The sequence below is a fragment of the Macaca nemestrina genome, chromosome 3, assembly GCF_043159975.1.
Source record: "Macaca nemestrina isolate mMacNem1 chromosome 3, mMacNem.hap1, whole genome shotgun sequence".
Classification (NCBI taxonomy): Eukaryota; Metazoa; Chordata; class Mammalia; order Primates; family Cercopithecidae; genus Macaca; species Macaca nemestrina.
In genome coordinates, this window is record NC_092127.1 from 73,666,180 (window position 1) to 73,678,131 (window position 11,952).

Below are 11,952 nucleotides of genomic sequence, written 5' to 3' on the forward strand. Positions count from 1 at the left end.
TATCGGAGTTTATATATAAATATATGTTTTTATTATATATATGTGTGTGCATACATATAAACTCCCATATATATTAATTCTGTCCCTCTAGAGAACCCTGACTAATACAGATTTTGGTACCACGAGTGGTTCTAGAGGACAAGAATATTAAGGATGGAGTTCTTTCATTGGTTTTGGGGTTTCTGGAGTTGACTGCTTAATATGATTAGACTCCAAATTGCTGAGGACTCTACTTCTAATTGCATGGAGAATACTGATAGTCTTTGGCATGAACTGTTTAGATAAACAGAATAAATGCATTTGACACTCCTGATTTATTGCTTATGAGAGGCAAGGAGTTTAGTGACTCTGTACATAATACTTTTGACCATATGTGGAGAAACAAGGAACATAATGAAGCTGGTTATTTGCTCCTAAGTTCAGTGGACAAAGTGATGAAAGAAAATGATGAACTCAGGGATTCTATCTCCTAGCCTCAGAAGCAGATATTGAGCCTCAAATCTGCTAAGATTGCCCTGAATGAGAGGCTTATCTCCTGTAGAGAAAGAGCTGAAATTGTGGAGAAACAGTCACAAGCTTTTATCATGTGAGTGGCTGACCTGCTAAAGGTCTCTACTAAAAAACTACAAAAAATTAGCCTGACGAAGTGGAATGTGCCTGTAATCCCAGCTACTCAGGAGGCTGAGGCATGAGAATTCCTTGAACCTGGGAGGTGGAGGTTGCAGTGAGCCGAGATCGTGCCATTGCACTGAAGCCTGGGCAACAGAGAGAGACTCCAAAAAAGAAAAAAAAAAAAAAAAGCTACTTGAGTATTCTATTTTCTATAAACAGAAATCTAGAGAACAAGTATGGGAATAGATATTAAGGGTGTGGGATAATGGTGGAAGGAACATACAGCTGGATCAGGCTGAATGTATTGATTTGGGCTCACTAAATAGGGACTCTGCATTTAATGTTGCAGCTTGGGGAGTTTTAAAAAAAAGTTCTAATAGTTTGTTTGGTTAGCTGAAATGTGGATTAAAAGATGGCCCACTGAGTGAGCCAGAAATGCCTTATCTCCCTTGGTTTAATGTAGAGGAAGTTATCCAAAGGTTTGAGGAGATTGGGATGCTGGAGTGGATTAGTCACTTTGCACCTACTCATCCCAGTGGGGAGGGTCCAGAAGATACACCCTTGACCAACGTCTTGCAAAACAGATTTATGAGGGCAGCACCTGCATGTTTGAAGAGCCCTGTATTTGCTCTTCTCTATATATCAGATCTAATAGTGGGAACTGCAGCCACTCAACTGCAATATTTAAATACAGTAGGAATAACTGGATCCTGAGGTGGAGAAAGCCAACTGGTGGCTCTCAACTGTTAAAGGCAAGGTGGATGTAGCTACCATAATGGATAGCAGAGGCGAAGCAGGAATAAGAATAGTCTGACTAGTGTAGAGCTCTTGCACTGGCTAACTAATCACAGCTCTCCTAGAAGTGAAATTGATAGGAAGCCTACTCCATCTCTACTTAACTTATACAATCAGAAAACTTCTAGGTTGAATGGACAAAAGAGAATCACAACTCCTCAATCAATTTCTAGACTTGAGCCAGGTTTACAGACCCAGAACCCCTTGAATGGAGGGGAGGCCCAGTTCCCTTGAGGAAGGACACCACTACATTACTGACAATTTATGTAGTGAATCTTTCTTCCATCCTTCCCCAAAGAGACCACCAGCCTTTTACTAGGATAACTGTGCATTGGGGAAAGGGAAATGATCAGACTTTTCAGGGACTCCTGGACACTGGCTCTGAGCTGATGTTGATTCTAGGGGATCCAAAATGTCATTGTGGTCCTCCAGTGTGGTCATATGAGTTAATACTTAATAAAATCCCCTTTATATACATATGTGTGTGTGTATATATATATAATGTATATGTATATATAATATATATATTAGTTATGTCCCTCTAGAGAACGCTGACTAATCCAACAATTTTCTAAAATTTTCTGAAGCAATTTTTTAAACAATTAATTAAATTAAGTTACAAAACAAACTTCAACATGATTTGCTGCTTATTATTCTCTGAATAGTTATTTTTGGCATATATGTAAACATATGTCAAAGTTTTTATATTTCACTTTAAATGTTATATTTGAGAATAGTAAATTTACTTGAATATTCTTTAAACAATAATTTATACAATCAACATGATTTTTCATATGTTGGAAATTTTGACTCAGAAATAAAACTCAAAACTGTTTTTACTGAATGCTACCAAGCTATTACTGGATATATTACCAGATATTTTATTTTTTATTTCCTTACAGGCAATTAGAATGTTTTTTTCTTTCCCATCTGTGGGTCCACTTTTAACTAGTACTATGAAACTAAATGACTAATCTTTTTTTTTTTATTTTATAGCATAAAGCAATTAATGAAGTTTTAAAAAGTGCATAGATGTATCCTGGTTTTTTTTTTTTTTTTTTTTTTTCAGGAGTAAAGTATTAAAAGCTCATACAACCTGAACAATCTCTTCATAGGCAATCTCCAAGACATGTATTTATTTCCAAGGAGAACCATTTGCTATCCCTCTTATAAGTATTTTGAGGAGTAATTTAAGACTTCATTGTGAAGAATTTCAAGAAATAAAAGTTTATATCCTGACATCTGTTTTGGTATAAAATAATAAATATATCCTGATACAATAAATTAACTTAGTAGCCAGCATACTGAAGTTCATCTTCTATTAAGTTTTTATTTTATAATCTGTTAGAAGTGGCTGGTCAGCCAGCTTATTCCACTCTAAAATGTCACCAACAAGCAGTGATATGGATGTATAGAAAGGATGAAAGGAGGATTCCGTACTTGGTTAACCCATGACACTTAAAATGTGCACATACAAAAACAATGTAGTAAAAATTGTAATAATCAGATCCTTGAGCTTCAGTTATTACATTTATAATGTAATCTTAATTGCAACATTCTCAGAATAATGTTGAGGGAAACAGATAATTTAATTACAACTCTCTAAAGACTCTAAGACCCTGTTTATACTAAGTTACCTCTGCAAAAATAAAAAGCATTGCTCCTAAATCATCTCTCACTTTAATCACTTCCTTTATGTTACAAATTTGTATTTTTTTTTTTTTTTTTTGCACTAGATGAAGAGTGTACTTCCTTGACTCTAGAGTTGAGGTTCATGATATGATTTACTTTGACAAAAACCTTTCACTGCCAGAGTCATGTTTTTATGTTAAGATATCTTAACAGTTTTTATTCATAGTCATTAAATTCCCGTGAGAGTTTCATGATAAATACCATCCTGGAATCATATTGAGAAACCACAAAATCAATACTAGTCTTGAACTCTAATTTTTGGTAGTTCATGTTGTTATGTAATAGAAAACTTCTATATGTTATTATTTAATTTTTAAAACAGGAAAAAAATGTTCCATTACATTTGAGGCATCTACAAAGTATGCAGGTCTATTCTGAGGGCTTGGTCAGGATAGTGATAGTACTAAAATTATATTAGTGGCTGATATGGTTTGGCTGTGTCCCCACCCAAATTTCATCTTGAATTATAACTCCCACAATTCCCATGTGTTGTGGGAGGAACCCAGTGGTGATTGAAGTATAGGGGCAGGTCTTTCCTGAACTGTTCTGGTCACGGTTAATGACTCTCACAAGAACTGACGGTTTTAAAAATGGGAGTTTTCCTGTGCAGACTCTTCTTTCGTCTGCTGCCATGTGAGACATGTCTTTTACCTTCTGCAATGATCGTGAGGCCTCCCCAGCCACGTGGAACTGTAAGTGCAATAAACCTCTTTGTTTTGCAGATTGCTGAGTATCAGGTATATCTTTGTCAGTTACATGAAAACGAACTAATACAGTAAATTGGTACCAGTAGAGTGGAGGATTTCTGAAAAGATACCTGAAAATGTGGAAGCAACTTTAGAACTGAGTAACAGGCAGAGGTTAGAACAGTTTGGAGGGCTCAGAAGAAGACAGGAAAATGTGAGAAAGTTTGGAACTTCTAGAGACTTGTTGAATGACTTTGACAAAAATGCTGATAGTAATATGAACAATTGGGTCCAGGCTGAGGTGGTATCAGATGGAGATGAGGAAATTGTTAGAAATTCGAGCAAAGGTGACTCTCATTATGTTTTAGCAAAAAGACTGGGGGCATTTTGTCCTGCCCTAGAGATTTGTGAAAATTTGAACTTCAGAAAGATGATTTAAGGTATCTGCCTGAAGACATTTCTAAGCAGCAAAGCATTCAAGAAGTGATTTGGGTGCTGTTAAAAGCATTCAGCTTTATAAGGGAAGCAGAGCATAAAAGTTTCCAAAATTTGCATCCTGACAATGTGATAGAAAATAAAATCTCATTTTCTGAGGAGAAATTCAAGCAGAAATTTTCATAAATAATGAGGAGCCCAATGTTAATCCCCAAAGCAATTAGAAGAATGTCTCCAGGGCATGTCAGAGGTTTTCATGGCAGTCCCTCCCATCATAGGCCCAGAGGCTTAGGAGAAAAAATGGTTTCATGGTCCAGGTCCAGAGTGCCTGTGCTGTGTGCAGCCTAGAGACTTGATGCCCTGCATCCCAGGGGCTCCAGCCACGGCTAAAAGGACCAACATAGAGCTCAGGCCATGACTTCAGACAGTGAAGGCCCCAAACTCTGGCAGCTTACATGTGGTGTTGAGCCTGCAGATACAAAGAAGTCGAGAACTAGGGTTTGGGAACCTCCACCTAGATTTCACAAAATTTATGGAAATGACAGGATGTCCAGGCAGAGTTTTGCTACAGGGGTGGCGCCCTCATGGAGAACCTCTGCTAGGGCAGTACAGAAGGGAAATGTGTAGTGAGAGGTCTTACAGAATTCTCACTGGGGTACCTCCTAGTGCAGGTGTGAGAAGAGGGCCACTGTCCTCCAGACGTTAGAATAGTGGATCCACTGACAGCTTGCACTGTTTTTCTTGAAAAGCTGCAGACACTCAACATCAGCCTATGAAAGCAGCTGGGAAGGAAGCTGTACCCTTCAAAGTCACAGGGGTAGGGCTGCCCAAGACATTGGGAACCCACCTCTTGCATCAGCACGCTCTAGATATGAGACATGGAGTCAAAGGAGGTCATTTTGGACCTTTAAGATTTGACTGCCCCTCGTATTATGGATTTGAATGGGGTCTGTAGTCCCTTCATTTTGGCCAGTTTATCTCATTTGGAATGGCCGTATTTACTCAGTGCCTGTACAACCATTGTATCTAGGAAGCAACTAACTTGCTTCCGATTTTACAGCCTCATAGGTGGAAGGGCTTGCCTTGTCTTGGATGACAGTTTGGACTCTGGACTTTTGAGTTAATGCTGAAATAAGTTGAGATTTTGGAGAACTGTTGGGAAGGCATGATTTATTTGGAAATGTGAAGATAAAAGATTTGGGAGAGGCTGGGGCAGAATGAAATGGTTTGGCTCTCTGTCCTTCCCTAAATCTCATCTTGTATTTCCCATAATTCCCATGTACTGTGGGAGGGATCTGGTGGGAGATGGTTGACTCATGGGGGCAGGTTTTTGCTGTGCTGTTCTTGTAATAGTGAATGGGTCTCACAAGATCTGATCTTTTATAAAATGGGAGTTTCTCTGCACAAGCTCTCTTTGCCTGCCACTATCCAACTAAGATGTGACTTGCTTCCCTTTGTGTCCACCATAATTGTGAGACCTCCCCAGCCAGGTGGAACTTTAAGTTCAATTAAATCTCTCTCTTTTGTAAATCGCCCTATCTCAGGTATGTTTTTGTCAACAGTGTGAAAATGGACTAATACATTCACCTACAGAAATATGAGTTTTAGATGAAATGAGATGTAATGCTGTATAGGTTTTTATTATTAAAGTATCAAAATTAATAATGAAGTGAAGTACAGTTCCAAATATTTCTAAAAGTAAAAAGCAAAGGTGATCAAAAAGCAACAATGCTAACACAAAATTATGAGTGATTAACCACAGCTAGACACCAGTACCACTCCTAAGCTGAAGAGCAAATCAAAGAGTAGTATGAACAATATTGTATTCCTCTCAAGTTCATGTGTTAAAGCACTAACTTTCAGTGCCCCAGAATGTGAGTGTTTGGATATAGAGCCTTTAAAGGGGTGGTTAAATGAAAATGAGGCCATTAAGGTAGCCCCTAATCAAATCTGACTTGGGTCCTTATGAGAAAATGAAAGTCGGACACATAAAGAGATACTAAGAAATGCTTGTATACACAGATATAATCACATGAAGGACCACGTGAAGCCATAGCACTAAAGTGGCCATCTGCATACCAAGAATAGACTCCTTAACCAGATAGACTGACACCTTGATCATAGGCTTCTAGCAGAAAATAATGCTAGAATAATGCTAAAATTCTGCTAAGTTACTCCATCTGTGGTATTTTGTTAACTTCTTTTACTCTTCTAGTAAAAGAAGAGGCCAGTTTGCCTGACAGGTTGGCCAGTCAAGCAAGAGGTGGAGCCATGAGGAAATGTAGCTGCTATGAGCTACAGTGCAATGCAGAGAAGGTGATGTCTCTCTTCTTCTCATCCCTCACTCTCTGAATTGTCTTTGCCAATCATAATGGTAAAAAACACATTTTCCAAGTCAGTAGCTCCACACCAAGTTTCAGAGACTTTGTTAGTTTGCTCTGGCTAAAATTGGGATCACCACCTAATTATGTTTACAATAATGACACCATTCCTCAAAATTCTCAGGCTTAGAATTTAGTTTAAAGTGTTCTCTCCTTTTCATTGATTTTCAAATAGATTGACTTTTAGGGTTCAACTCTTCTTCTGTCTAAGGTAATTCAGAAATTTGTGTCTTCGCTTGAAAATAATAATATATGGTATGTTTTTATATGTATTTTTCTTTTGGAGTTCACTGATAAGAGAATTTGCTAAACTTTTCTCAAAGACTATGCATGAAAATGTTCCATGGAAACACAAAAAATGAATATTCTCCATATTCTCCATTTTAATATTGAATACAAAAATTTCTGTATATTAATGCCATCAATAACTTAACTTTATTTTGAATATACAATTAGTAACTTTGGAGTATTAAATTGTCTACTTATTAAAATAATACACACTAAATTTTTGCTTTCCAAGCTTTATTTCTCTTTACTCTGAATTTTTCATAGTTTTGACTTTGTATATTTAATTAACATTTTGGGGTGTGCATGTAAGTATGTGGATCAATCTAGTATCTCTAATTCATTAATTACGCTTCTAATCAATATACAGTGTGCATATTTATCTTTTTTAATAATCTTACCATTAACTTGCCCTTATCTGATATTAATGATGCCATTTAATATTTCTTTTATGTGGTTGTCTATTGTGCATCTTTGCACCTGGTTTGTGTCATTTCAAGCATCATATAACTGTTTATTCTCCCTAAGTCAGTGGGATAATCTGTGATATTCAATGACTCACTTACATTTAATTTAACAGTATAAATATTAGATTTACTTTTAATCATACTTGAATTATCTTGTTTAATTTTTCTCCCAAAATTTTTTACTTTGGCCAGTGTGAACCATATTACTATTCATTATCATCTTTCCCACGAGTTAATTTGGTGGTTTCCCTGTACAAATCTATTCTTTCACTGCTTTCCTCCTTCTAGAGATAAGTGTATAAGAGTTAAGTATTAAACTAATGTGACTTTTGTACTCTCCACCCACTCTGGTGTTACCTTTGAAATATATCACTTCCCACCTTCCATCTGTCTGGCTCTGAGGTTTGGCAGTTTCTATTATTCTTGTTAAGGTATATAAAGTAATGGCAACACCCACAATAACATTTGCACTAAACTAAATATTATGTCTATTTTGTTTCAAGGATCCTGTTCAGCATAAATATTACAATCTGAGGCACTCCATTAACAAGATTTAATTTAGATTTCAACAGACAGACAGATTAGATAGATAGGTAGATAGATAGATAGATAGATAGATAGATAGATTAGATAGATAGATAGATAGATATGTATGCAAAAAGGTTGATTACTCACCACAGTCTTTCCTTCTTCATCTTCCTCTATTTCAAGCTTTAGTCTGGGTTAATGCATTATTTTGATTAATGTATTATTTTGATTTTTTTTACTAAACATTTTTTTTCTGGTATAGGGCATGAGTGATATAATCTCTGGATTCTTGAACTTGGCAAATATGTATTATCTTGACTGATGAATGATATATTTTTAGTTGCATATATGAACACTGAGTTTCAGGTGTATTTGTATTATTTTGTAGATGCTATTCTGTAGTCTTCTAGCTTTCAGTCCTGCAGCTAGGAAACCTAGTATCAGTTTCATTATTTCTACTTCCACAAATCAATTATTTTATCTAATTGGAAGCTTGTAATATTTTCTGTTGCCCCCCCAAAATTGTTTTTTTTTTTTTTTACTAATATCTGCTTATAGGGGTGTTTGTTTGTGTACATGCTTTTTTTAATCTTGCCTTGAACTCGGGTAAACAAACTGTAAAATTTCATCTCAAGAAGTTTTATTTATAGCTTCTTACATATTTGTCTCTCCTTAATTGTATCATTTTAAAAAATGCTTCATAACTATTTTAAATTGTTTTCCACATTAGGAGTCATCATTTGTACTCTAATTCTTTTACCTCTTTGCTCATTGCTTTTACCTTCCTGAAATTTTGGTCTAAGTTTTTTGATATTTCTAACATGTGGTCTTTCAGTTAAGAACTTAGTTATCCAATAGTAACTACTCTTTCTTTTTACCCCTGATTGTTTGCAATACAAAAAAATATAAATCTTACAAAATATAAGTCTTGCAAAATGTTATTGTGCAATAAAAAGCATCTCCCTGACATTTAATCTTATTTGAGCTCTGTAATCCTAATAAAATGTGAAAGTTAAGAAATTGCACACACACCTCACTACCCACTCTCTCCCCTGCTCCCACCTTCACCCTATCCCCACACAGCCTTTCTTTCTTGTTCTGGGAAACAACTTACTGCTAAGAAGTTCCCTTCCCCATATGAACTTAGACAAAACTTCGGATGCCACCGTGTGCACTTATGACAAGACCAGACAAAGACTTTTCATATTTCCATTTTTACCTCATAAATAATTAGCTGATCATTCAGAATAAAATTTATATTTACCAAATTTTGGTTGAGAATATTTCCTCCCTTCAGGGTTATTGAATTTTCCCTCATTTTCATCCTTAACTAGCATTCAACCCCTCCTTACCAGTGTCTCCTGAGAGTAGGCTGGTCTCCAGGTAAAACATTCTCCGATCTACTGTCCAGTCATGATTCTTTCATTTGTCCCACATGCCTGTAGCTCATTCTTTTTAACCTTGTTCACTCCTCTTTATGATGAAGAAATTCTTTTTCTTCTATCCCTTGGGTTATTTGCATATTTTATATTCAGAGTGCTCTTCCGGTCACAACAGCCGAACAGGGGAGATTCTGTTACAATAGTACTTTTCCCCCCGCTTGCAATAATCTTTGCAAACAAAATCTTTCCATACTAGTTTTGGATTTGATTTTTATTTGACCTCTCTAAAATGAATCTTTTGCCTTTTCTCTCTCCATTTCTCTCTCTCTCCCCATTGTTCAAATTGTCAACTGTTTCTTCCAGTAACTCCACTTTACTGCTAGTTCTTTTTTTGTTTATTTTCTGTCTGCTGGAACATATTAAGTACATTGTCAGAATATTTTAACTACCCCTTGGAATTTGGCTTCAGTTATTCACTGAAGCTGTTCCTAAGAGTGGTAGGAATTAAATCTTCCTCTGTGTGTGCCAGAGCTAAACCAGCTTAAAACTTGTTGGTTCCTTTGTCCAGGCACTAAGGAGTGTTTTTCCTTATAATGTTAGTTGCAAAATTAGAGCATTCCCAGCTTTAGGGTAAAAGTCTTCAGCCTATCTGATTTGCTGTTTTTCAACTCCCTGGGGAACAAAGAGAATGCCACCCTTCTTATCCATACTTCATAGATCTGCTCAAGGCAGAGAGTCTCCAGAATCTTTGTTTATGAATGCATATACTGAGACATTCCACCTGTGGTATTTCAGCAACCATTTGCTCTAGGGGAAAAACATCTTGTAACTTTTCTGTTTTCCCTAGACTGCAATTTTTATCCTAACTTGCTGACCATAAGAAGCTGTTTAATTGTAGAGACATTACTAGTTGGCATGGAATTGGGAAGCAAAGTTAGTAGCAATGCTCTGTATTGCCATTTTACTAGGATTTCACAGTTACTTTCTGTACTGTTAATAGATTTTCTGGTTTTATATCAATACTATTGGATCTCAATGTTCCCAAAGATACAACAATTTTCCACTGAGTTAAGGAAAGAAAGAGCTTGAATATGATCTCAGAAAGATTATTAAAGACAAGTGGGAACACTGCTGGTATAAAAAAGAAGGGGTAGAAGATTCAACATTATTTTTAATACTGGGCAATTATCCAAGATGATAAACTTGGGCATTTGCTATATATAGCCAGGGTTAAAATGAGCAACTCTTCAGTTATGGAGACAATTGACACAGTGATATCACTGCCTTAAGTAAGCAAAACGAACTTTGCCCAGACCTGCAACATTAAAAATGCTATTGCTAATGTTTATGGAGAATGTCAGAATAAATTTAGCATATTACATCACTTCTACTGAGAATTTGCAAGAGAAATTGCTTATATGGACTTGTGATTGCACATCAAAAATATTTTAAGTGAATGTATCTCATACAATAAAACTAATCGAATAAGTTAACATTACCAAATATATCAGACCATGGAACATCAAATAGGTATGAAGATGAAATTATAGGGCTTTGATTTCCAATTCTATTACCCTCATAACTAAAATGAGCAAAAATACAAAATGTACAAATTTTGACATACCAAATAGAAATACCAACTAAAATTTTGGTGGTCTCAACAGAATTCACAAGTAAAACGGAGAGTTTAGGGAAGAGTAGACTATGAAATTATCTTTTTTAAATCAACTTTTAAAAATAGCAACGGAATAATAAGACCTTCAATCAGTAAACAGAATAATCAATAAACATGGCAAAAAAGATAAAGGAGAAGAAAGTACAATTGATGTTGAAATAGAAATTAATACTATCAACCACCCTCTAGGCCATAAAACTAATATATCAGGAATTTGAAAAATAAACACAATCTAAGTCTCTGCCAAATGTATGGTAAATTTTGCTAGATTACTAGAGGAAATAAAAAATTTGTTTCCCTGATGAGATACTTTGGCACAAATATTGATGATTTTTCTTTTGCTAGTTACATATTCATAACCACTGTAAAAGAGGTGATGAGACCATTCCAAGATGGCTGAATAGGAACATCTCTGGTTTGTAGCTCCCAGCATGATCAACGCAGCAGATGGGTATTTCTGCATTTCCACCTGAGATACCTGGTTCATTTCATTGGGACTGGTTGGGCACTGGGTGCAGCTCACAGAGGGCGAGCCAAAGCAAGACAGGGCATTGCTTCACCCAGGAAGCCCAAGGGATCAGGGTATTTCCCTTTCCTAGCCAAAGGAAGCTGTGACTGACTGTACCTGGAAAAACCGTACACTTCTGTCCAAATATTATGCTTTTCCCACAGTCCTAGCAAGCAACAGACCAGGAGATTTTCTCCCGTGCCTGGCTCAGTGGGTCCCACAGCCATGGAGCCTTGCTTGCTGCTAGCACAGCAGTCTGAGATCAACCTGCAAGACTGCAGCCTGGCAGGGGGAGGGGCATCCACCATTGCTGAGGCTTGAGTAGGCAAAAAAGCGGCCTGGAACCTCGAACTGGGCAGAGCCCACCGCAGCTCAGCAAGGCGTATTGCCTCGATAGACTACACCTCTGTGGGCTGGGCATAGCTGAAGCAAAGGCAGCAAAAACTTCTGCAGACTTAAAAGTCCCTATCTGACAACTCTGAAGAGAGCAGTGGTTCTCCCAGCAT

The 11,952-nt window shown here is 36.7% G+C and overlaps 1 long non-coding RNA gene across 1 annotated transcript in view; it reads right to left on the minus strand.

Moving 5' to 3' along the window:
- The window catches only part of LOC105486207 (uncharacterized), a 112,827-nt gene extending 103,253 nt beyond the window's left edge, over positions 1 to 9,574 (minus strand). Inside the window, exon 1 of the long non-coding RNA XR_011620539.1 lies at positions 9,234 to 9,574. This is a non-coding gene — a long non-coding RNA (uncharacterized lncRNA). The remainder of the gene's footprint in view (positions 1 to 9,233) is intronic.
- Positions 9,575 to 11,952: the final 2,378 nt, after the last annotated feature.